Genomic DNA, 25,766 nt, shown 5'->3' on the forward strand with positions numbered 1-25,766 from the left:
TATATGTACCTGTACTTTTTCCATGTGGATTTTGAAAAAAGTCTGTGTTCTGAGGCTCTTGCATCAACAGGACCTGCTGCCTTCCTTTGAAAAGTGTGCCTTGGAGGCTTCCCTGGTGGCGCAGTGGTTGAGAGTCCGCCTGCCGATGCAGGGGACACGGGTTCGTGCCCCGGTCCGGGAAGATCCCACATGCCGCGGAGCGGCTGGGCCCGTGAGCCATGGCCGCTGAACCTGCGCGTCCGGAGCCTGTGCTCCGCAACAGGAGAGGCCACAACAGTGACAGGGCCGCATACCGCAAAAAAAAAAAAAAGTGTGCCTTGGATTTTCAGGTTGTATGTGACATTCCACTGATTCAACAGATACATCTTTGAACTCAGTCTGACTTCTTGGTTGTGGTTTGGTCAATTCTTACTTGTCCCAGCGTTCCGGTTCCCCTTATCTATATGTACAGATCTACCTCTATTTTCAGTTGACAGGAAGACTCTGTTACAATGGCCACACATAGTGGGATAGCGCTTCTGGAACAAGAGCCTGAACACAGTAGCCTCAGGACAAATGGGGCTTGAGATTTGGAAAGGGACTCCTTGTGGAAAGGATTGTGTCTTTCAATATAGTGAGAGGAAGCCTGCATCAGGGTGGCTGGAAACATTCAGATCCTTTGCTGGCAGGACTTCTGCAGACTGTAGACAGAGCTAAGGGCTGTGGCTTAGCCCCTTGTGTGTCCAATGCTGCCCGCTGTAGAGGAGCCCAGGGATGGGCACTGGAGCCCGCACCATCATCTGATGGCCTGTGTGGAAGTACATCTGCGTTCTCTAGGGATACCCTGGATGCTCTGCATATCAAAGCCTCTGCTCTGGGACTTCCCTGGTGGTCCAGTGGTTGGGACTCCACGCTGCCACGGCAGGGAGCCTGGGTTTGATCTTTGGTCAGGGAACTAAGATCCCGTAAGCCACATGGCACTGCCAGAAAAAAGGCCTCCGCTCTCACAAGCAGCCTACCACCTGAGTTGTCCAGTTGGGAGCTCGTAGAGGTCTGGCAGCCAGTGCTTTGGTGAGAGCAGCTATCTAATCAGAAGCTTCAGGGAATTTTATCCACAGAAACTTCCACCTTCTCGAGAAAGACTGTCCTGATCCATCAAGATGGTCCCATCACCCTTCAATCTCTGGCACCTGAGAACAAGGGACCAGAATCTGGGTGTCTTCAAGACATTCTCCTGAGACTTGAAGACAGCTCTGGTCCCGGTGGCAGCCATCCATGGTACCACGTGATGACCATCTTTAGAGTGGACAGAGAAACAAGCGAAAACATGTAGCAGCCAGAATGGAGGAGCCCTAACTGAGACACAGATCCTGGACCGGGTTGGGGGTTTTATGCTTTCACAGATGCTACAGTTGAGGCCCTCCTTCTGAAAGTCGTTGGGCCCACGCTGGAGGCCTCAGGCAACCGCTTGTGCTGTAGGGCAGTTCTCAACAAGCCCTAGCTGCATCTGAGGGTGGAGAGCAAACTCCTATTTGGGAGGAATCCCGTGCTTCCACCAAACAGCATGTGGAGTTAAAATATGATGTTTTGGTTATGTAGAGCCAGTGGCCATTCTCCCAAACGTACATAAACACAAACACACATGTAAACACACTCACATCAGCATTATTTTAACCTAATTGATTTTAATGAATTGCTGGTATAGTTATTCTCATTCCCAATTCTATATAGGCTTACTTGTCTTCATCTAGTCCACATTTCTGAGTTTCATAAACCTGGGTGGGAAAAGAATACAGTAAAGTTGGTAATTTGTGTATTTTTTTTAATTTTTGAATTGTCACGAGACCAAACTAAACTGAAATGTTGGTGTGGTAGTATTTTTCATCCAAATCATTCCTTTCAAACACAGCTGTGTCATCCATCATCTAAGTTGCTGCCTTCTTTTTTCTTTTTTTTTAAACACACCATTTTTTAAATGTAAGTCGGTACTTTGGCTCTGTGTTTTGTTTTCGTGTTATGTATAACGATGTCTATCTTGGATGCTGTGGGGCTATCATTGTACTTCCCACCTTATTTGAATTGTCTTTTTCTTCTCACAAGTTGTGTCATGCCCTTCCTTTCTATATTTTCTGACATTCCCAGACCAGAGAAGGAGTAACCAGCTAAAGATGGTTCGTTTCCTTTCCCTTAAACCATTAAAGTTATGTCTCATTTCCCTTTTGGGGATTCTGTCAGGGAACATTGCTTTAGAGTACATTGTATTTGTATGAGATGGGCTACCCTCAACCAAGCGTTCAGTGATGTTGGGCATGTGTTGTTGGAATTCATGGAGAGAACATGACCTAGATTGACCTGGGAGATGGACCCAGGTAATGGAACCACCTCAAACCACCCCCCGAGCCTTGTCCTTGGAATGTACATTCTGCTTGGCTTCCCCAAGAAGTAAGCTTAACAAGGACACAACTTTGAGATAGCAAGGTATTGTTGACACCTTTGGACAGTATAGCTGACTGAACCATCAATGCCTCTATTTAACCTTTTTTAAGGTTCTGGCATACAGGTGGGAAACCTAATCGTTTTGTGGCTGCCCAAGACAAGCTTCAGAAGTAAGTTCCCTTGCTTGTTAAATATGCTACCTACCCTAGTGTGGTCTACCCCTTTCTTCAGACTCTCTGTTGCATGTGAGTAATGGGGTGGGTTTCAGATTACACCCAGGAAGCTGTCAAGAAGTTGGGATTCAAGACCGTGATGTGTGGATAGACCCTGGACTTATCCATTCACCCTTAGTATTCAAAGTATCATGATCTCACCCTCAAAAGAAGGAAATGACTTAGGCATGGAATGAAGTGGGTTTCTGGAGATGCTGAGGGATATGTGCAGTGTACACAAGGAAGCTAGGCTCTTCATTTTGGAAAGAACACACCCAAACCTAATCCTGAGGAACCCAGAGTGATGGACTGCAACCGAAAGCAAACTGTTTGAGTATGTGAAAACTAGAGAGCCCTGAAACAAAATTGTACTGGCGAAAGGATGATGGCACCTTCAGAAGTACCTGGTAGCCTCTGAACTTGCCTTTCATTTAATTTCCACTTGCTTCGTGGGATTCCTTCAAGGTCATAAATTTTGAATGAGGGTTTACCGTAGGAAGCTGTTGAAATAAGTAGGGGTGAGGCATCCTTGTACTTGTATAAGTCCTGTGCTTCCACGAACTGAACAATTGGCCAGCAGTTTCTGTGCAGTCCAGGTGGCTCTCCCAACATGGATTCATCAGCACATCGAGCGGTAAGTATACATCAGCATCTGGACTTTGTTGTTAGATCATCCAGATGCCTTGATGCCCTTCCAGGGTTAACGAAGGTATAAGTGACCATTAAGATTGCAGTGACAGATTTTATTGGGCTGTGTTTCAGGAATAAATTGGGGAAAAAGGTTGAGAGTGGCTTGGGCGTTTTCTTGAAATGGAAAAGGAAGTTGGTAGCCCTGTTGCCCATCAATGGCTTCTCTACCAAAATTCTTAAAGTTGGTACTGTAATTGGATGGAATGCTACATAAATTTTCAAATGTTTTCAATTCAGTTGATAAAAATGTATGTTTATTTTCCAGTAGACCAAGTTTGGGATTTTGAGTTGGTTTGGTTCTTTTTTGTCGTTTATTTTATTGTGTTTTGTTTTCAGTTTTAAGTGGTTAATTTCTATTGTGTTGAATGAAATAATAAACCAACTGTAGTAAGAATAGAAGAGAGTTTATTTTTGCCAAACTGAAAACTAGACCCCAGAAGACACAGATTCCAGAAGCACCTGAATTGTCTTCTCCTGGAGTACAAAATGGAGGCGGCTTATATAGGCAAAATCTGCAGTGTTGCACTTAGTTCCATGAGTTATTTCTAAAGAATTATAATTGGAGCTGGCAAGAGGTAAGGGTGTCATTAAGCTAGTATTGGTTGGGGTCTGAAACCCTTGCCTACTCACAGGGGAAGACCTTGAGGCCATAAGTTTGCAGCTGGCAGCTTTTAACAGGTTGTTGGTTTTTTTTCTTTTAGAAGGGCTGGTGGTGTCCTGGAGTTTGATACAGTTCAGGAAATCCAAGATCTCTATGGTGCAGGAACGTGTCTGAAACCACATCCACCATGGCCATCTGGCTCCAGTTGGAATGCCTGAAACACAGTTGTATATCTTTTCATAACAAGGGACAAACGTCAGATATGGAGTACGTCACTTCAAGGTTTCAAGAGAGAAAGTTTAGCACGTACACAGCTAGGCAGCATGACCTCACTGTCTGGAAAGAGAAACTCATCCTCCAAGGAGAACCAGCCTGGGCATCATCAGAAAGGGGACATTTGCCCTTATCTTGAAAGTAGGTATTGAAAACAATCTGATGAAGGCATTCTGTGTTTTTTTAATAGTTCAAGCAGATGTGTAATGTACGTACGACAGGCCATAAGACAGGCGTTTCTAGTTAGCGTAAGCCATAATGACCCTCCCATGAGTCAATATGTGAAAAATTCTTACATCAGTTGAATGAAATCCCATTTTTCTATGGCTTTGCATTTCGTTTGCATGTAATTCTATGGATTATTTGTTAGTGGTTGGTAGATCCCAATAACATTGACTGTCATCTTTTCTGATAGGTGTATGTTGAGCTCCCAGTGTCCCATTCAGTTAAAAATGGAGTATAATCTCTGGACTCAGAAGTTTTACACGTGGCATAAAGACAAGAGCTGGGCTGGCACTATCGTTTTGCATTTATATGGAATCCCCCCTAAGACTTCTCCCCTTTGCTCTTCAGCAGGCGACTCCCAAGAGGACTGAAGAAGGAGACTTGTTTTGAAGCCATGTCAAAAGGATGCTGTGCAAGCACTGCTTCAGAAGAACCCTTACCCTCGTGTAGCTACCAGAGAACAGCTGGCCTGAGACCTTGGCATTCTAGAAAGCAGAGTTCAGGTAAACTTGAATGTCTTTATTCATTCTCTCAGGGTCCACGACCAGAAGCAGTCGGGGCTAAGCAATCTGGAGTCAATCTTTAAGGTCTGGAAATTTGCTTATAAGCATTAGCCAGATGGTGTCATGCAATGTGAACGAAATGAAAACACCCAACAAGTGAAAGTGACGTACTAGAGGAAGCGTACGAGATGAGGGTTTTCTCATGGCTTGAACGCCCAGTGTGCCGTCTGCTACAGGGACTTCAGGTTTGAGGGCACGCTGGGGAGGGGACGTACTTCTTTCTGTCGGTGCTTCTCTTCTGGGTGCTTGAGACAACAGTGACTCAAATCCTGGCAGTGATTGTGCATCCCTTGGGAACATGTGGCCAGAGTGAGACGAGTGGCTATAGGCCCATTCCAATGGATGGTGAGAAAGAAAAGTCCATGAAACAATGAAGCATGAGGCTGGTCGTGCCATGGAGTTTGTTCCTTTATTGCTTGCCTCCAAAGAACTACCTGTGAAGGCTTCCTCTCTGGTCAGGTTTGAGAGGAGTAATTAAAGGAAGGGAGTTAGCATTTGAGCGCAAGGCCTGGGACATCACAACACGTCAACAAAGATTGGCTGCCTTTCCCTATTGAAATGTTCTCTTGGTTTATCTAATTATCCACACACAACATTCAGAAATGACTGAAAAATGAACACACGTTGCTCTTTGGTCTTCAGTAATGAGGAAGTAAGCGCGTCATTTCACTGTTGAAGTCAATGGCGCACATTTCAAAGATGGGGATCGGGTACATCAGTGTGTCTTGACCTAGAAATGACTGTGGCATGTATCCACTAAGAGGTAAATAACTGTAAATGAGTACTTCCCAGGCAGCATGGGATTTTAGTTATTGTCATCTGGGTTTAGTGAGTTTTTGACAGGGGCACTTGCCAATGTACTGTATGTTACGAAACAGTACTGCCTAAGGTGACTTAAGAGAGACAGAGAAACATTACTCAGGCATCCATGAGGCAAAAAGGCAAAAGAGAGCAAGTGAGAGTCAGAGGAGAGAGACAGAAATAGAGAGGGAGGAAAACAGACAGACAAAGACAGGTAGAAGGAGGGAATCAGAGACAGAGACAGAAAGACTGACATAGAAACTGGCTGGTTTGATGGTAAGAGTAATCGAGAGAGAGGGTGTGCTAGCGAACGTATTCTGACTGTGGGAAAGCAAACATTGTCTCCCCCATCACGGATCTTGATCTTGGATACCAGGAAGGTGACTAAAGGAGGAATGATTATTTTCTTTGATGCACGTTGCGTATTTTCTGAAATTCTGTGCTCTTACTCAGAGATAAAAGTATTACTCTTTGGATAGTTATAATATATATAACTATATATTGTAATATCTATGGATATAATATAGAGCTTATGCCTTTGAATCATAAACATTTCCGTGGGGGGCAGATGGGCCATACTGGGTTTTCATTCGTTTGCTTGGTTGTTTGTTCTGTTGTAAATCACTGCAGTAGATCTTGGAAATAAGTTGATAACCTGTGGCTTAAATGAGAGCTAGGGCATGAATGACCATTCTCTAGTTCTGGCTGAGGAGCTGGCAGTAATGCATATTCTGGCTCTTGAGCTTGAACAATAGCTGTGGCTTGAGCTTGCTCTGGCTCTGGAGCTGTAGTGGGCAGTAGAGGTGTTGCTGGCTCTAGGTCTTGATATGTTTCCAGAGCTTGTTCTGGAGCTGGTGCTGTAGCTCCAAGAAGAGAAAATATCATCAATAGGACTGCTTTTCCAGTGCCTCCAAAGATAGGAAACTTCTCACTGCCTATCAGGGAAGTCTCAATCCAAGATGCCACCCCCAGGAAGTCTTCCCAGACTGCAGTCTGGGGAAACAGTGATCTGAGTCTCCTCAGAGGCCCAGTTCCAGCCTCGGGAAACTCTGTTCTGTGTGGCTCCACCCCTTCCCCTCCCCACTCGCCCCCCGTCACCCACCCTGAGTCCCCCTCACCATCACCCTCTGCCTCAGGGGGCTCCAGGTGCTCCAGCTGTGCCAGGAGAAGGCGGGCTTGCTGCTCCAGGTCTGAGCCAGGCATGCTGAGCTCTGTGTAAGCCAGAAGCATCTTCAGGCGGGGAAATTCTGGGGGCTGGTGGAAATGCTCAGGGTAATGGTACAGCCAGGTGCCCAGCATGGAGGACACGGCCCTGGAGGGAGTCAGTTGGGCAGCTGAGTCAGAGACCGGGCATTTCCTTCCACACTGTGCTCCTAGGGTAGCCCTGGTTGTGAGGTCTAGTGTGACTGTCTGACTCCAAACTAGAATGGAAGCCCTGGAGGGCAGGACTGCTGTCTGCTCGATGCGTTAAATGATGGGTGTTCCTAGAAAAGCGCCTGCACCTAGTGGGCCTTCCTCTATATGTGAAGAATGAATGAGCCCCACCAGCCCCATCGCACACATCTGAGTGGCCTGGGGCCCCACTGCTCGGCCCCAAGGATCCCTGCTCTCACCCACCCAGGACAGGGCACCCCTAATAGAATCACTCATCACCTTGCACATGGGAAATACGTTCATCCCAAGGTGAGAGGCACAGTGACAACTGAGGTGGAGGCTTCCTCATGGGGAGGAGGGACATGATGAATTAGCACAACCACGGTCCCTCCAGCAGACCTTTCCACAGGCCAGGTCCCCAGAAAGCACTTTCCGTGAAGGACCCGCTGGTCTCTACAGTCACCGTAGGGGGCTGGTCCTCTCTTTACCCTAGTGTGCAGAGGGGCCAGCTGAGGCTCAGAGAGGTGGAGTGACATTCCCACATGTCACAGCTAGAAGGTGGCCGAGTCACCAATGTCCCATCGGGAAAAAGTGCTCACCTTGTGAAGAGAAGGTCCAGCATCTGCTGGGTGGTAGGGAAAGCCCTGTAGGTGCCCAGGAATGTGGGGAGGTCGGAGGGGGCGCCGCCCAGGAAGGCAGGCACCAGGTTTCCCACCAGCTTCTCCAGCCTGCCTGCCTGGACGCTCCACACCATGCAGGTCTCATTCCTGCCCACCGTGAACACATTTTTCCCTTGGGGTGGAACAGAGGAGACATCTGGAATGGCCTACCATACAGTATTTCAAAGAGGCTTAATTTAGGCCTGCTTCTGGGAGCCACTCTGATCCGTAGCATGGCAACTGGCAAAGCCTTATCCCAAGTTAAATTAGTCTCGGCATATTTTAGCAGTGCTCCTTTTTAACGTATAATTCATTATCTTGGTTTTTCCTGTTGATTGTGGTCTCCAGGATGAATGTAGCTTCCAATTTGCAGTGCTTTAGACACTTGTTGGGTTATGCTAGAGACAAAAGCAGGCCCATTATCACTGTGAAAGGTATTAGGCAGTCCACATCAGGGGATACTTTCCTTAAGGAGGGCTTTAACTAATCTGAGCCTCCTGGTATTTTGACAAGTCGATCTGCAGGAGAAGTGACCCTGTTACTGCTTGATAATTGCCTTCCTTTGCTGCCTTCTCTGCAGCTTGGTCAGCTAACCAGTTGCCTTTTATTATATGAGCTTCACCCTTTCGGTGGCCTGGGCAGTGCATTATGGCCAATGGTGAGGGCTTGTGGGCTGCTTCTAATGGTGACAGGATTTAAGAAGTGTGCTTTATGTCTTTACTGTTTGAAGTGAGGAGCCCCCTTTCTTTCCAGATTGCCCCGTGAGCATGCATCACGGAGAATGCGTAGTGAGTCTGTGTATATATTTACTCACTCTCCTTCAGTGAGTAGTAGGGCTCTTGTCAGAGCAATGATTTCTGCGTTCTGGGCTGAGCTACCTGGGGACAGGGCTCTTTCTAAGGGTGACCACCGCATACCCAGCACGTCACCTACCTTGGTCCATGAAGCTGCTTCCATCGGTAAACAGTTCCATATCTGGCCCAGCCGAGGGTTAATCGCTTAAGTCCGGTCTGCTAGAGTGTACTAGCTCGATGACGGGTAGGCATTTGTGCTCTGGGGGCTGTGCAGCGTTAATTGGGAGCATTGTGGCTCGATTTGGGGCTGAAGTGACCTGAAGTCTTACATTGAAATTGTCGAAGAGAATGGCTTGGTACTTTCCCATTCTCCCAGAAGTCAACCAATAGCCCCCTTTTTGTTCCAGTAAAGAAAGAACATGGTGAGGGACATACACAATGGTGGGTTGCCTCTGGGTAAACTTCTGAGTTTCCTGAAGTATGTCACAAGTAGCTGCTACAACTTGAAGGCAGAGGGGCCATCCCTTAAGTCTGTTCGGGTTGTTTTGAGAAGTAGGAAACAGGTAGAGGGATATTCCCCAGAGTTTGAAATAACACGCCGAGACTTATGCCTTGTCTCTCATGTACATACAATTTGAAAGGTTTCTTTAAGTCTGGCAGTCCCAAAGCCAGGGCTAAGACTGACTTTGTTTTTATTGTTTCAAAGGCTGTTTGAAGCTTACTTTAGTCCAAGTAAGGGACTCAAGATCATGTCCCTTTAAAGTCTCATAGAGGGGCTTTCTATGGGCCCACAGTTCGGGATCCAAATCCGACAGAACCCTGTCATTCCCAGAAACCCCTTCGGCTGTCTGCGAGTCTTGGGTGTTCCCAAGCCTGCAGTTACCTGTTTTCTATCAGGCAAAAGATCCTGCTGTCCTTGGGGAAGGACAAAGTCCAGATACATGACTTGTTGCTTACATATTTGGGCCTTTTTCTGGGAAACCTTATATCCATTGTTGGCCAGATAGTTCAGGGTTCTGATGGTATTTTGTAGACACTTACACATGTAGGGCTCGCTATGAGCAAATTGTCCACATTTTGGAGTACGAGTCTTTCATCCAATATTAAGTTTCTAAGGTCCCTAGCCAACATTTCCCCAAACACGGTAGGGGAATTCTTAAATCCTTGAGGCAGGACTGTCCAACAATACTGTTGGACTACCTGTGTTTCTGGGTCCTGCCATTCAAAAGCAAATAGCTGCTGTGATTCTTCTGCAATAGGAATGCAGAAAAGAAGTACCTTTCAAGTCCAAAACTGAGCACCACCTGTATCCCCCAGAATCGTTGTGAACAGAGTGTATGGCTCAGGTACCACAGGGAGCAAATCTTGGACTATTTCATTAATAGCCCTCAAGTCTTAGACGAAGTGATACTCTGCTGAGTTTGGCTTTTTGACTGGGAGAATAGGGGTCTTATACGGGGACCTGCAAGGTTTAATTAGTCCTTTTCCCGAAAACTTTTTTAGGATTGTCTCAATTCCCTTTTGGGCCTCTTGCCTCAGAGGATATTGTTTTAGATTAGGTGTCCCGGGGTCCTTTTTAACGGGATTTGTATTGGACATGCATTTTTGGCCTTCCCTGGGGTGCCGTCAGCCCATACTTCTGGCCTTATCTTTTCATAGACTTCGGGGGGAAAGAGCTCTGTCTCCTTTTCTGGGGTGGCCACGAGTGCCCTCTGTAGGCTTAAAATGTGCTTCAATGGGACCCTGATGTCAAGCTGTTCCGGTGAAAAAGTTACTTGAACATTTAATTTACAAAGGAGATCTTGGCCCAAAAGAGGGATCGACACGCTGGCATATATAAGAAACTGTGTTTCAGGGTGAGGTCCCCTAATTGGCATTCTAGAGGCTGTAAGAGAGAACGATTTTGTACTTGCCCAGAAACTCCCATGACCAGGATGGATTGAGATGTTTTCTGTGCCACCTTGGTGTTTACCACAGCATACGTTGCACCCGCATCTATCAGAAAGTCAATCAACTTGTCTCCCACAGTCAAAGTTACTTGGGGCTCCTATGGGGAAACTGGAATTGGACACCTCAAGTCCAAGGGAGCCCCTGGTTCTCTTCATTCATCATCAGAGTGTTCCTCTCTTTCTACCATATAAAAGGTTCCCGTCTTTCTTTTATTGTTTCCCGTCTTAATTTTTAGCCTAGGGCAATCTTTTTTCCAATGCCCTTCCTCCTTATAGTAAGCACATTGTTCCCTCCCCAATGGTGGCTTACCTCTGTTGGGGTTACTCACCTTCCGGGAGTCTAATGCTGCTGCCAGAAAAGTGGAATTCCATTTTGCATCATCTTCCTCTGTCATTATTCCCTGTTGCTGAACACTTTAAAAGCAACATCTACCAATTGAGAAGGGTTCATTCCAAATGCACCATCTGATTTTTGTAATTTTCTTCTTACATCTGGGGCACTTTGCCCAATGAAGGTCATATTTCCCATTCTCATATTTTTGGGACCTCAGGGTCTGCATCAGTGTAGCATCTATAAGCTTGATAAATTCTTTCTAGAAAGTCTCATGGATCCTCATTGGAGTTTTGGTGTATCTCCTGAATTTTGCTTAAGCTCTTTTGCCTAGGTACCCCTTTTGGAGACCCACTAAGATACACTTCCTATAATGCTCTAGATGCGGTATATCTCCATTATTAGGATCCCAGTCAGGCTCAGCAGTAGGAACCGCCCGACTTGCTTCTGGAGTTCCATTTGGATCTGCTGGATGAAGCTGGTGTGCTTCCTTGCTAGCCAGTGACCATCCTCCTTTCATCCCCAGTAAGAATCATATTCATCACCGTGTGAATGTCCACCCCGGGGGGATGGTGAGTGGCAAAGATAGAAGTGAAAAGTTCAGTCACGTGGAGGGGGTCCTCTCAGTAAGCAGGGTTATGGTCTTTCCAATTAAACAGATCTGAAGTTGAGAATGGATTGTGCATTCATAGAAACCCAGCTGGCTGGCCATTTGCATTAAGGCCTTCTGTGGGGTATTGGCGCAAGGGAAATTGCCCCAATCCAGAAGTGGCTCCCGGTCCAAATTGGGTGCCCTGTCGGGTCTTCGATGGTGATACCAAAGCAGGCCCCTGTGCCCCAGGGGTTAACGTAGAAACTTCTAACTGATCCCCATAAGTAGGGGAAATAGGAATTGGTAAAGGAGGACATATACTGGTGGCATGGGGGTGGTCAGAACAACTGCTGGTGCAGCTGGCTGGGCCAGTGGGGGAGCCGGCTTGGTCAGAGAGGGTTTACGTTTTGAAATAACATGTCCTCAGTCTCACTTTCTCCCTCTCCCTCTTGTAGAACAGATTTTCCCTTGGTTTTCCTTTTAGACTGCTGCATCATAAGGTGGCAGCCATCTGACTTTTTTCCTCCTGATGAATAACATAAATGCTTCTACCTATGGAATCTCATCATTTTTACCTGCTCTTTCACAAGACAGTTCTAAATGCAAGATCGTATAATAATTGAGCCATTCAAGGGCCATTGCTCTCCTGATCCTAACATATATTGGGGCCACAAACTCTTACAATAGAATATTATCTCTTTCTTAGTCATAGGCCCACAGCTGTATTTTGCCCATTTATTTGAGATACGCCCCAAAGAGCTTTCCTTAGGGACAGATGGAGCGTTTCCTATGTTTACAAGTTCAAGAGCAACAAAACACAGAAGGCATAAATTCCAATACCACAACCACAAACAAATTCCATCCTGAATGAACACAAAACAATAGCAAACGAACAGGTTCCCACAATAATTCTCCTCTCCAACAGGGTACCCCAATCAAATGCAAAACAAGATGGCCTTTACCTTACAGAAAAAGCCCTAATTGAGCGGGGGAGAATGTTCTCGGCTGTACACACTGGAGTGACCTACCCTACTGTACGGAGCCCATCGACTCCCAAATTCAATCACTTGCTCCAGCTGCCAGGCCCCAGGGCAGCCAGTGCCACTGCAGGGAATTTTGAAGGGAAGATCCTCAGGATAAGTGGTCCCGGCAGCTGCTAGCTAGGGCCTTACCCCCAAATTTCCCAACCCGGGCTGTCTGGCCACAAGCAGCGAGGCTGCTGGCTGGCTCACCAGAATTGATAGCAAGTCCGAGCTTGTCCTGCTCGCTGCATGACAGGCCAATAAGTCGGGAGACAAAGTGTTAGGGCAAGGAATAATGGCTTTATTCAGAAAGCCAGCAGACCGAGAAGATGGCAGACTAGTGTCTCAAAGAACCATATTTCCCCAGTCAGAATTCAGACTTCTTTTATACCAGAAAGGCAGCCGGTGTTTGGTTGTGGAGAACTTCTTGGTGCAGAAATCTTTTTTTCTTTTAGCTGTCTATGTAGGTCAAGTCACGGTCAGGTCACGATGTTCCTGCAAACCTCCAACAAAACAGATACTATTCTCTGTTCTGCAACTTTTTAATCTGAAAGTGTAATACTCTTAAAGGTAACAGCCAGAGAAGGGGCTCAAGGAGCATCCCACGGTGTCAGACCAGGCTCATGTGGCGCCTGCCGGGCAGCTGGTGTGAGCCTGGGCCAGAGGTTGCCTCTCCCGTTGTCGCTACTCAAGGTAGCAGGTGGGCCGTCGCTGCCGGCTAAGGGTGCAGCTGTCCTGGAGCTTTCACGAGCCATGGTGGCTACCTCATGGGTGGCTGCCCCGCATGGCTGGAACAGAGGTGGTCACGGCCCCGGCGCGGGCTCGTCCGCTCGGACATGTGGAGGCCCAGTGTGGCTGCGGTAGGGTCGCCACTGGGAGCAAGGGGAGGCCATGAAGCGCGGGCGTTTGCCCTCCCGAGGTTGGGGTGGGGACTAAACGGCCCCACAGGCGATGATGCAGCTGCCTGCATGTCCGGCCTGCTGGCTCCTACCAAGCCCTCTCCAAGGTGCGGCTGCACATACCTGGACAGGTGGGCTGGCCGGGGCTGCCCCACTAGGACCCAGGATTTGACCCCCAAGATGGCCCTCCACCCCAGTACAGGGGCCGTTCGGTGTGTGGGCGTGGGGCCTGAGGTGCTGGCTTGTGCCCAGCCACACGCCCAGCATCTGCTGTTGGACAGTGTGAACCCTTCAGCTCGGCTGCTGTCCAGGCCCCTGCAGCGCCCTCGCAGGATGTAACAGGGACGGAGTGGGCATGCAGCTGTTAGCGCAAGACCGTTAGCTTGGTGGTTAGAGGTCCTGCTCTACCCACAGTCAGCCTCGCAGTGGTCCTTGCAGCTGGGCGCCATGAGAGACAGATCCCAGCCTTCTCCCCGGGGCCCTCTGGGGCCTCCGGCCTCGGGCTAGTGGGCGAGCTGGGGACCTGGGGACAGGCTGAGGGCTGTGTCCTGCAGAGCTCCAGAGCCCTCGCCACAGCTGCCCACTGGCCAGGCCCAGGCCTTGAAGCAGCAGTGCACCTCTCCACCATTCCCGTTTCTACGACCTAATGGCGGTGGTAGTCTCCATGGGTCACAGTCCATGAGTACATGGACACTGCCTTAAGGTAACAGCTTCAGCCAGCTTCAGTCTCTCCAAGTTTCGAAAATTGGTACAGCTTTAGATCAGTTGTCTACGGCTAGGAGGTGGCCAGAGGTCAGGGTTAAGTTGCAAGGACATGGCCCATCATTACTTAAGGTCCACCTCTGTGGTTCGGGTTATTCTCAAAAAGGACAATTGCTGTGAGCTGGGAAGGACAATTGTTAATAACCTGATTGGTATTTACTATTGATCTTATACAGAAGATTCTCTCCAGTTTAAATGAAAAGCCAAAGGGAAGGCTGGGTGCTGGGTGCCTGGCTCCCTCAGTGATGACGGCTGGGCAGGGTCTGGGGACTCAGCCCTAAGGGCACCGCCAGCTGAGATCTGCCTCTTCAGCCAGACCTGGGCACTGGCGGGAACACCCAGACTGGGTGCTGGACGAACGCTCTGGGGCAGGGTTAAGCGGCCCATGCAGGGACCCCCTCCTCTTAGCCAGGGCCTGGACCTTGGAGGGCGAAAGCTGAGCCTTGGGACCTTCCCCTTCCTTGTCAGAACAGAGAGTAACATTTGTTTTGGTGGAGGTTTAAAGGAACATCGTGACCTGACCATGACCTGACCTCAAGAACAAAGGATCTGACGCCAAGAAGTCTGCAACAGCTAACCACGCCTCTCCCTCACCTTTCCTGTAAAAGGGCTTCGCCGAAAGCTTTTGGGGAGTTCGGGGTTTTTAAGGCATGAGCCACCCGTCTCCTTGCATGGCCCTGCAGTAAACCTTTCTCTGCTCCGAACTCTGATGTTTTGGTATCGTTTGGCCTCACCGTGCGTTGGGCACATGGACTTGGCATTCAGTAACATGGTGACTGTGCTGGTGAAGAGGGTGAGTGCGCAAATGGGGGCCAGGTCCTGTGGCCTGTGACCCAGGGAGACTGCGGCTGTGGGGACCACTGCGATGCTGACCGGTGGTGGAGCAGGACGACTAATGGCTAACGGCCCCAAGCTCATCCCTCCCCCATTACAGCCCTCCCCTCAAGTCCCCCTTCCCCCCCATGGAGATGCGGGGACGTGAGGCTGCCCGGGGAGGGCTCCCAGACGCGGCCGGGCCTGGACTGGCCTGCTCTAGGCCACCTTGTGTTCCCTTAGGGACCTCCTGGTAAAGGACCAGAGTCATCCAGGTTAAGCATTGAACCGTCTAACGCATCTGAGAAACCTCCCACTCGGGTTTCCTGAAGCAGAAACCCTGGGAAGTCAGGACACAGCAGGAGAACATCCGTCTCTGTGAAGCGTCTCCAGCCAAGTGAGCCGGCTGTGGGGCTGTCGCTAGAACGTGTGTGCCTGGCTCCCGGGACTCAGAGTTCTGTTGGGGTCTATTGCCAAGGAGGTGACTTCACTTCCTGGAAGTGAATCCCCTTACTTGAATCCCCTTACTTGAATCCCCTCCTCAGATAACACCGCTACACACAGCCCTCTGGGCTGCCGACGGCTCACCCCTTCTCCATGCAACCCCATACCTCACACAGTCACACCTCACAGCCTTCTCCACCGCTCCCGGGGAGGGTCTGTGCGCAGCTCTGAGGAGGCAGACCTGGGTTCCAGACTCAATTCCCCATTCTACCTGTTCTCCATCCTGGATAAGTCACTGTGTCTCTCAGGACCTTTCTGTTTCCCTGTCTGTGCAATGGAGACTATTGTGGCCTGTACTTCTAGGGATGTCCTCAGGCATATGTGGAATAATATCTATGCAAGTGGAGGAGTGGTATCACATGTTGGGAGTGCCTGCAAACCCTTTTTTCTTTCTCTTGTCACCTCCCTGCGTCTGTTGCTCTTCTGACACCACAGTCTAATGTCACTGTGTGTGTGTGTATTTGCCAGTGTTCACTCCCTGAATGCCCAGTAGAAAATGCCCACCCCCACCCTCCACCGATAGGGAGAAAATGGACAAGAACTTACCAAGATCTTAGGGTTTCTCATTACCGAAGCAATCCCTATGGGAGGGGTCTGAGCCTGGCCTAGAGGGTCATAACACACCCTTACTCTTGGACGCTGCCTGTTGTGGGCCCTGCGGTAGTCCCTGTGTGTTTATGGACCTCAGTTTTCAACTGTCCAGTGAGAGATAGATTCAGAAGTATAAGAACTAAACTCAGCATAGAGCTGTCTCTAGATCCCTCTTCCCTGGTTGTGGTGTGGACAGGGGTTCACTCAGGGTTCCCGTGACATAGGCACCTCCTAGGAGAAGAAGTTGCCAGATACCCATCTAGGCTGCAAAATGCTGTCCCTCTTCCCCATGCCATCTCCATATCTTCTCTAACTATACCAGCACAGCCTTTTCCAGAGCCCCTGAGAGAACCTGGGTGCAGCCAGGCCCCAGCTTTGAGGAAACAGAATTGGGTTCATACCTGGCTCTGCCTATTGGCAGTCTGTGGTTCTGGGCAAGGCAGTAAGGCTCTCAGGGCCTCCCCCTTCTCCACTCATGGAGGGACCCCCGTGGTCCCCACGTCCTGGTGAACACATCCTTGTGTCATCTCTTACTTTTGAGTGTGGACAGGACTTAGTGTCCCATTCTATTCCATGGAAGGTGGCGAAGTGATACAAGGTCACTTCCAAGGTTTGGTTGTCAACAGTCAGTGTCTAACCTCCCTCCTTCCCTGTCTCTCTCTCTGTTTCTCTCTTTCTCTTTCTCCCCTTCTGTCTCTCCCTCCTGCCCTCTGTCTGGTCCCTTGCTATCTGGAGAGGCCCACATGGCCCAGAACTGAGGAAAGCAACAGACAGAGGAGAACTCAGAACTTCAGTCCAAACTGCCTCTTTATACTGCTCCTTCAGTGAGGTCAGATCCTGACTCAGTTTTGTTCACAGCCCCAAACCTCCTGGGAGACCCTGGCAGAAGCTTCCAGCTGAGCCACGCTCGATTCCTGGTCCCAGAAACCTGCGATAATAAATGTTTGTTGCTCAAGCCAGCAGCATTGGGAAATGTTGTCCCATAGCAACAGATCACTAATTCAGTCATTACACAGCGGGCCACGCCCGCCCCATACTCTTCTCCCCTACTCTCCGCCCACGCCCCCTTCCAGCCACACTGGCCTCCTTACTAAATTCATCTCTGGCCAGATACATTCTGCTTCCGTGCCTCTACACAGCTGTGCATTCTTCTGTGCTGAGTATCTCCGGACCTGTGACTGGCTGGCTCCTTCTTGTCGTGCTGCTAGAGATAGAAACGTCACTTCTGTCAAAGTATCTGACACAGAACGCTAATATAACCATTTTTAATACATAACGAGCAAAGGAAGCAAGCAGAGGAGATTATCAAAGGGCATTAAACACTTCTCTAAATGCATTAAGAATGTTTATATCATCCATTCCCTGGTATAACACTCTGGTCAAAGTAGCTTGTACATAGCAGTCTTTTAAACATTTTCCTACATAGGTTTTTCAACAATTCTCTAAATGCATTACAGAATGTCTTTCAAATCCAATTCCTTAAACAACTCTCTTCTCTGTGTAGCAAGCAGGTTTCACTGTTTTAACCATTATTCCATGTGTTTTTAAACATTTCTCTCGATGCGTTATAGAATGTCTATCATATGCATTCTCTGAAATAACACTCTTTTCAGTGAAGCTGATATGTAGCACTCTAATAACCATCTTTATTACATGTCTTTCTAAACACTGCTCTAAGTTCATTACAGAGTGGATATCACAATCATTCCCTTAAATAACACAGCTTTTTAATGTAGCAAATGGGTTGCACTCTTATAGCTATCATTATTCCATGTGTTTTAAAATATTTCTCAAAATGCATTACTACAAGGCTATCACATGCATTCCTTGAAATAACATTCCTCTCAAAGTAACATGCACATAGTACTATAACCACTCTTATTGTATTTGTTTCTAAAAACTTCTCTTAATGCATTAGAGAACAGCTATCACACCTGTTGCCTTAAATAACACTTTTGTCAAGTAGCTTGCATGCACACTTATATAACCATTATTATTACATGTGTTTTAATTACTTTCTAAATGCATTGTGGAATTCTGTCACTTCCGTTTTTTAAAATTAGTTTTTTTGGAGTATAGTTGATTACAATATTGTGTTAGTTTCTGCTGTACAGCAAAATGAATCAGTTATATATCCACTCTTCTTTTTAAACAACTTTATTGGAGTATAATTGCTTTACAGTGTCGTGTTAGTTGCTGCTGTGTAACAGTGAATCAGCTATGTGTATACATATATCCCGATATCGCCCCCCTCTTGTGCCTCCCTCCCACCCTCCCTATCCCACCCCTCTAGGTGGTCACAAAGCACCGAGCTGATCTCCCTGTGCTATGCAGCTGCTTCCCACTAGCTATATATTTTACATTTGGTAGTGTATATATGTCCATGCTATTCTCTCACTTCCTCCCAGCTTACCTTTCCCCCTCCCGGTGTCCTCAAGTCCATTCTTTACGTCTGTGTCTTTATTCCTGTCCTGCCCCTAGGTTCATCAGAACCATTTTTTTTTAGATGCCATATATACGTGTTAGCATATGGTATTTTTCTGACTTATTTCACTCTGTATGACAGACTCCAGGTCCATCTTCCTCATTACAAATAACTCAATTTCGTTTCTTTATATGGCTGAGTAATATTCCATTGTATATATGGGCTACATCTTCTTTATTCAGTCATCTGTCGACAGACACTTAGGTTGCTTCCATGTCCTGGCTATTGTAAATAGTGTGGCAGTGAACACTGTGGTACATGACTCTTTTTTTTTTTTTAACATCTTTATTGGAGTATAATTGCTTTACAATGGTATGTTAGTTTCAGCTTCACAACAAAATGAATCAGTTATATATATACATATATTCCCATATCTCTTCCCGCTTGCGTCTCCCTCCCTCCCACCCTCCCTATCCCACCCCTCCAGGCGGTCACAAAGCACCGAGCCGATCTCCCTGTGCTATTCGGCTGCTTCCCACTAGCTATCTACCTTACGTTTGGTAGTGTATATATGTCCATGCCTCTTTATCGCTTTGTCACCGTTTACCCTTCCCCCTCTCCATAGCCTCAAGTCCATTCTCTAGTAAGTCTGTGTCTTTATTCCTGTTTCACTCCTAGGTTTTTCATGACATTTTTTTTTCCTTAAATTCCATATATATGTGTTAGCATACGGTATTTGTCTCTCTCTTTCTGACTTACTTCACTCTGTATGACAGACTCTAGGTCTATCCACCTCATTACAAATAGCTCAATTTCGTCTCTTTTTATGGCTGAGTAATATTCCATTGTATATATGTGCCACATCTTCTTTATCCATTCATCCGATGATGGACACTTAGGTTGTTTCCATCTCTGGGCTATTGTAAATAGAGCTGCAATGAACATTTTGGTACATGACTCTTTTTGAATTATGGTTTTCTCAGGGTATATGCCCAGTAGTGGGATTGCTGGGTCATATGGTAGTTCTATTTGTAGCTTTTTAAGGAACCTCCATACTGTTCTCCACAGTGGCTGTATCAATTTACATTCCCACCAACAGTGTAAGAGGGTTCCCTTTTCTCCACACCCTCTCCAGCATTTACTGTTTCTAGATTTTTTGATGATGGCCATTCTGACTGGTGTGAGATGATATCTCATTGTAGTTTTGATTTGTATTTCTCTAATGATTAGTGATGTTGAGCATTCTTTCATGTGTTTGTTGGCACTCTGTATATCTTCTTTGGAGAAATGTCTATTTAGGTCTTCTGCCCATTTTTGGATTGGGTGGTTTGTTTTTTTGTTATTAAGCTGCATGAGCTGCTTATAAATTTTGGAGATTAATCCTTTGTCAGTTGCTTCATTTGCAAATATTTTCTCCCATTCTGAGGGTTGTCTTTTGGTCTTCTTTATGGTTTCCTTTGCTGCACAAAAGCTTTGAAGTTTCATTAGGTCCCATTTGTTTACTTTTGTTTTTATTTCCATTTCTCTAGGAGGTGGGTCAAAAAGGACCTTGCTGTGATTTATGTCATAGTGTTCTGCCTATGTTTTCCTCTAAGAGTTTGATAGTTTCTGGCCTTACATTTAGGTCTTTGATCCATTTTGAGCTTATTTTTGTGTATGGTGTTAGGGAGTGATCTAATCTCATACTTTTACATGTAGCTGTCCAGTTTTCCCAGCACCACTTATTGAATAGGCTGTCCTTTCTCCACTGTACATTTCTGCCTCCTTTGTCAAAGAAAGGTGACCATATGTGCGTGGGTTTATCTCTGGGCTTTCTATCCTGTTCCATTGATCTATATTTCTGTTTTTGTGGCAGTACCATACTGTCTTCATTACTGTAGCTTTGTAGTATAGTCTGAAGTCAGGAAGCCTGATTCCTACAGCTCCATTTTTCGTTCTCAAGATTGCTTTGGCTATTCGGGGTCTTTTGTGTTTCCATACAAATTGTGAAATTTTTTGTTCTAGTTCTGTGAAAAATGCCAGTGGTAGTTTCATAGGGATTGCATTGAATCTGTAGATTGCTTTGGGTAGTAGAGTCATTTTCACAATGTTGATTCTTCCAATCCAAGAACATGGTATATCTCTCCATCTATTTGTATCATCTTTAATTTCTTTCATCAGTGTCTTATAATTTTCTGAGTTCAGGTCTTTTGTCTCCTTAGGTAGGTTTATTCCTAGGTATTTTATTCTTTTTGTTGCAATGGTAAATGGGAGTGTTTTCTTGATTTCACTTTCAGATTTTTCATCCTTAGTGTATAGGAATGCCAGAGATTTCTGTGCATTAATTTTGTATCCTGCTACTTTACCAAATTCATTGATTAGCTCTAGTAGTTTTCTGGTAGCATCTTTAGGATTCTCTATGTATAGTATCATGTCATCTGCAAACAGTGACAGCTTTACTTCTTCTTTTCCGATTTGGATTCCTTTTATTTCCTTTTCTTCTCTGATTGCTGTGGCTAAAACTTCCAAAACTATGTTGAATAAGAGTGGTGAGAGTGGGCAACCTTGTCTTGTTCCTGATCTTAGTGGAAATGCTTTCAGTTTTTCACCATTGAGGACGATGTTGGCTGTGGGTTTGTCATATATGGCCTTTATTATGTTGAGGAAAGTTCCCTCTATGCCTACTTTCTGCAGGGTTTTTATCATAAATTGGTGTTGAATTTTGTCAAAAGCTTTCTCTGCATCTATTGAGATGATCCTATGGTTTTTCTCCTTCAATTTGTTAATATGGTGTATCACGTTGATTGATTTGCGTATATTGAAGAATCCTTGCATTCCTGGAATAAACCCCACTTGATCATGTGTATGATCCGTTTAATATGCTGTTGGATTCTGTTTGCTAGTATTTTGTTGAGGATCTTTGCATCTATGTTCATCAGTGATATTGGCCTGTAGTTTTCTTTCTTTGTGACATCCTTGTCTGGTTTTGGTATCAGGGTGATGGTGGCCTCGTAGAATGAGTTGGGGAGTGTTCCTCCCTCTGCTATATTTTGGAAGAGTCTGAGAAGGATAGGTGATAGCTCTTCTCTAAATGTTTGATAGAATTCGCCTGTGAAGCCATCTGGTCCTGGGTTTTTGCTTGTTGGAAGATTTTTAATCACAGTTTCAATTTCAGTGCTTGTGATTGGTCTGTTCATATTTTCTATTTCTTCCTGATTCAGTCTTGGCAGGTTGTGCCTTTCTAAGAATTTGTCCATTTCTTCCAGGTTGTCCATTTTATTGGCATAGAGTTGCTTGTAGTAATCTCTCATGATCTTTTGTATTTCTGCAGTGTCAGTTGTTACTTCTCCTTTTTCATTTCTAATTCTATTGATTTGAGTCTTCTTCCTTTTTTTCTTGATGAGTCTGGCTAATGGTTTATCAATTTTGTTTATCCTTTCAAAGAACCAGCTTTTAGTTTTATTGATCTTTGCTATCGTTTCCTTCATTTCTTTTTCATTTATTTCTGATCTGATTTTTATGATTTCTTTCCTCCTGCTAACTTTGGGGTTTTTTTGTTCTTCTTTCTCTAATTGCTTTAGGTGCAAGGTTAGGTTGTTTATTCGAGATGTTTCCTGTTTCTTAAGGTAAGATTGTATTGCTATAAACTTCCCTCTTAGAACTGCTTTTGCTGCATCGCATAGATTTGGAGTCGTCGTGTCTCCATTGTCATTTCTTTCTAGGTATTTTTTGATTTCCTCTTTGATTTCTTCAGTGATCACTTCGTTATTAAGTAGTGTATTGTTTAGCCTCCATGTGTTTGTATTTTTTACAGATCTTCTCCTGTAATTGATATCGAGTCTCATAGCGTTGTGGTCGGAAAAGATACTTGATACAATTTCAATTTTCTTAAATTTACCAAGGCTTGATTTGTGACCCAAGATATGATCTATCCTGGAGAATGTTCCATGAGCACTTGAGAAAAATGTGTATTCTGTTGTTTTTGGATGGAATGTCCTATAAATATCAATTAACTCCATCTCGTTTAATGTATCATTTAAAGCTTGTGTTTCCTTATTTATTTTCATTTTGGATGATCTGTCCATTGGTGAAAGTGGGGTGTTAAAGTCCCCTACTATGAATGTGTTACTGTCGATTTCCCCTTTTATGGTTGTCAGTATTTGCCTTATGTATTGAGGTGCACCTATGTTGGGTGCATAAATATTTACAATTGTTATATCTTCCTCTTGGATCGATCCCTTGATCATTATGTAGTGTCCTTCTTTGTCTCTTCTAATAGTCTTTGTTTTAAAGTCTATTTTGTCTGATATGAGAATTGCTACTCCAGCTTTCTTTTGGTTTCCATTTGCATGAAATACCTTTTTCCATCCCCTTACTTTCAGTCTGTATGTGTCTCTAGGTCTGAAGTGGGTCTCTTGTAGACAGCATATATATGGGTCTTGTTTTTGTATCCATTCAGCCAGTCTGTGTCTTTTGGTGGGAGCATTTAATCCATTTACGTTTAAGGTAATTATCGATATGTATGTTCCTGTTCCCATTTTCTTAATTGTTTTGGGTTTGTTATTATAGGTCTTTTCCTTCTCTTGTGTTTCTTGCCTAGTGAAGATCCTTTAGCATTTGTTGTAAGGCTGGTTTGGTGGTGCTGAACTCTCTCAGCTTTTGCTTGTCTGTAAAGGTTTTAATTTCTCCATCAAATCTGAATGAGATCCTTGCTGGGTAGAGTAATCTTGGTTGCAGGTTTTTCTACTTCAACACTTTCAATATGTCCTGCCACTCCCTTCTGGCTTGCAGAGTTTCTGCTGAAAGATCAGCTGTTAACCTTATGGGGATTCCCTTGTGTGTTATTTGTTGTTTTTCCCTTGCTGCTTTTAATATGTTTTCTTTGTATTTAATTTTTGACAGTTTGATTAATATGTGTCTTGGCGTATTTCTCCTTGGATTTATCCTGTAAGGGACTCTCTGTGCTTCCTGGACTTGATTAACTATTTCCTTTCCCATATTAGGGAAGTTTTAAACTATAATCTCTTCAAATATTTTCTCAGTCCCTTTCTTTTTCTCTTCTTCTTCTGGAACCCCTATAATTCGAATGTTGGTGCATTTAATGTTGTCCCAGAGGTCTCTGAGACTGTCCTCAGTTCTTTTCATTCTTTTTTCTTTATTCTGCTCTGCAGTATTTATTTTCACTATTTTATCTTCCAGGTCACTTATCCGTTCTTCTGCCTCAGTTATTCTGCTATTGATCCCATCTAGAGTACTTTTAATTTCATTTATTGTGTTGTTCATCGTTGCTTGTTTCATCTTTAGTTCTTCTAGGTCCTTGTTAACTGATTCTTGCATTTTGTCCATTCTATTGTCCATTCTATCTCCAAGATTTCGGATCAACCTTACTATCATTATTCTGAATTCTTTTTCAGGTAGACTGCCTATTTCCTCTTCATTTGTTAGGTCTGGTGGGTTTTTATCTTGCTCCTTCATCTGCTTCATCTGTTTTTCTTCATCTGTTTTTCTGTCTTTTCATTTTGCTTATCTTACTGTGTTTGGGGTCTCCTTTTTTGCAGGCTGAAGGTTCGTAGTTCCTGTTGTTTTTTGTGTCTGTCCCCAGTGGCTAAGGTTGGTTCAGTGCGTTGTGTAGGCTTCCTGGTGGAGGGTACTAGTGCCTGTGTTCTGGTGGATGAGTCTGGATCTTGTCTTTCTGGTGGGCAGGTCCACGTCTGGTGGTGTGTTTTGGGGTGTCTGTAGACTTATTATGATTTTGGGCAGCCTCTCTGCTAATGGGTGGGGTTGTGTTCCTGTCTTGCTAGTTGTTTGGCATAGGATGTCCAGCACTGTAGCTTGCTGGTCGTTGAGTGAAGCTGGGTGCTGGCGTTGAGATGGAGAACTCTCGGAGATTTTTGCTGTTTGATATTATGTGCAGCTGGGAGGCCTCTTGTGGACCAGTGTCCTGAAGTTGGCTCTCCCACCTCAGCGGCACAGCACTGACTCCTGGCTGCAGCACCAAGAGCCTTTCATCCACAGGGCTCCTTAATTTGGGATGATTCGTTGTCTATTCAGGTATTCCACAGATGCAGGGTATATCAAGTTGATTGTGGAGCTTTAATCCGCTGCTTCTGAGGCTGCTGGGAGAGATTTCCCTTTCTCTTCTTTGTTCTCACAGTTCCCAGGGGCTCAGCTTTGGATTTGGCCCCACCTATGCGTGTAGGTCGCCGGAGGGCGTCTGCTCTTTGCTCAGACAGGACGGGGTTAAAGGAGCCGCTGATTCGGAGGCTCTGGCTCACTCAGGCCGGGGAGTAGGGAGGGTCACGGAGTGTGGGGCGGGCCTGCAGCGGCAGAGGCCGGCGTGACGTTGCAGCCTGAGGCGCGCCGTGCGTTCTCCCGGGGGAGTTGTCCCTGGATCCCGGGACCCTGGCAGTGGCGGGCTGCAGAGGCTCCCCGGAAGGGCGTGTGGCTAGTGACCTGTGTTCGCACACAGGCCTCCTGGTGGCGGCAGCAGCGGCCTTAGCGTCTCATGTCTGTCTCTGGGCTCCGCACTTTTAGCCGCGGCTCGCGCCCGTCCCTGGAGCTCTCTCAAGCAGCGTTCTTAATCCCCTCTCCTCGTGCACCAGGAAACAAAGAGGGACGTAAAAGTCTCTTGCCTCTTCGGCAGGTCCAGACTTTTCCCCGGACTCTCTCCCGGCTAGCCGCGGTGCACTAACGCCCTGCAGGCTGTGTTCACGCCGCCAACCTCAGTCCTCTCCCAGCGCTCCGACAAAAGCCGGAGCCTCAGCTCCCAGTCCCGCCCACCCCGGCGGGCGAGCAGACAAGCCTCTCGGCTGGTGAGTGCCGGTCGGCCCGATCCTCTGCGCTGGAATCTGTCCGCTTTGCCCTCCGCACCCCTGTTGCTGTGCTCTCCTCCGCGGCTCCCAAGCTCCCCCATTCCGCCTCCCACAGTCTCCACCCGCGAAGGGGCTTCCTAGTGTGTGGACACTTTTCCTCCTTCACAGCTCTCTCCCGCTGGTGCAGGACCCGTCCCTATCCTTTTGTCTCTGTTTAGTTTTTTCTTTTGCCCTAACCAGGTACGTGGGGGGTTCCTTGCCTTTTGGGAGGTCTGAGGTCTTCTGCCAGCGTTCAGTAGGTGCTCCGTAGGAGTTCTTCCACGCGTAGATGTATTTCTGGTGTATCTGTGGGGAGGAAGGTGATCTCTGCGTCTTACTCTTCCGCCATCTTCCCGGAAGTCCCATGACTCTTTTTGAATTATGGTTTTTTCAGGGTATATGCCCAGTAGTGGGATTGCTGGGTCATATGGTAGTTCTAGT

At 46.3% G+C, this 25,766-nt stretch overlaps 1 long non-coding RNA gene across 2 annotated transcripts in view; it reads left to right on the plus strand.

The window, feature by feature from the left end:
* The first annotated feature begins 4,038 nt into the window (after positions 1 to 4,038).
* LOC141276694 (uncharacterized) overlaps positions 4,039 to 25,766 on the plus strand; it is a 39,683-nt gene continuing 17,955 nt past the window's right edge. For both annotated transcript variants that reach the window (XR_012326658.1, XR_012326657.1), the window contains exons 1-2: positions 4,039 to 4,332; positions 4,765 to 4,919. This is a non-coding gene — a long non-coding RNA (uncharacterized lncRNA). The remainder of the gene's footprint in view (positions 4,333 to 4,764; positions 4,920 to 25,766) is intronic.

This window comes from Tursiops truncatus, chromosome 16 (assembly GCF_011762595.2).
Source record: "Tursiops truncatus isolate mTurTru1 chromosome 16, mTurTru1.mat.Y, whole genome shotgun sequence".
In the NCBI taxonomy this organism is placed as follows: Eukaryota; Metazoa; Chordata; class Mammalia; order Artiodactyla; family Delphinidae; genus Tursiops; species Tursiops truncatus.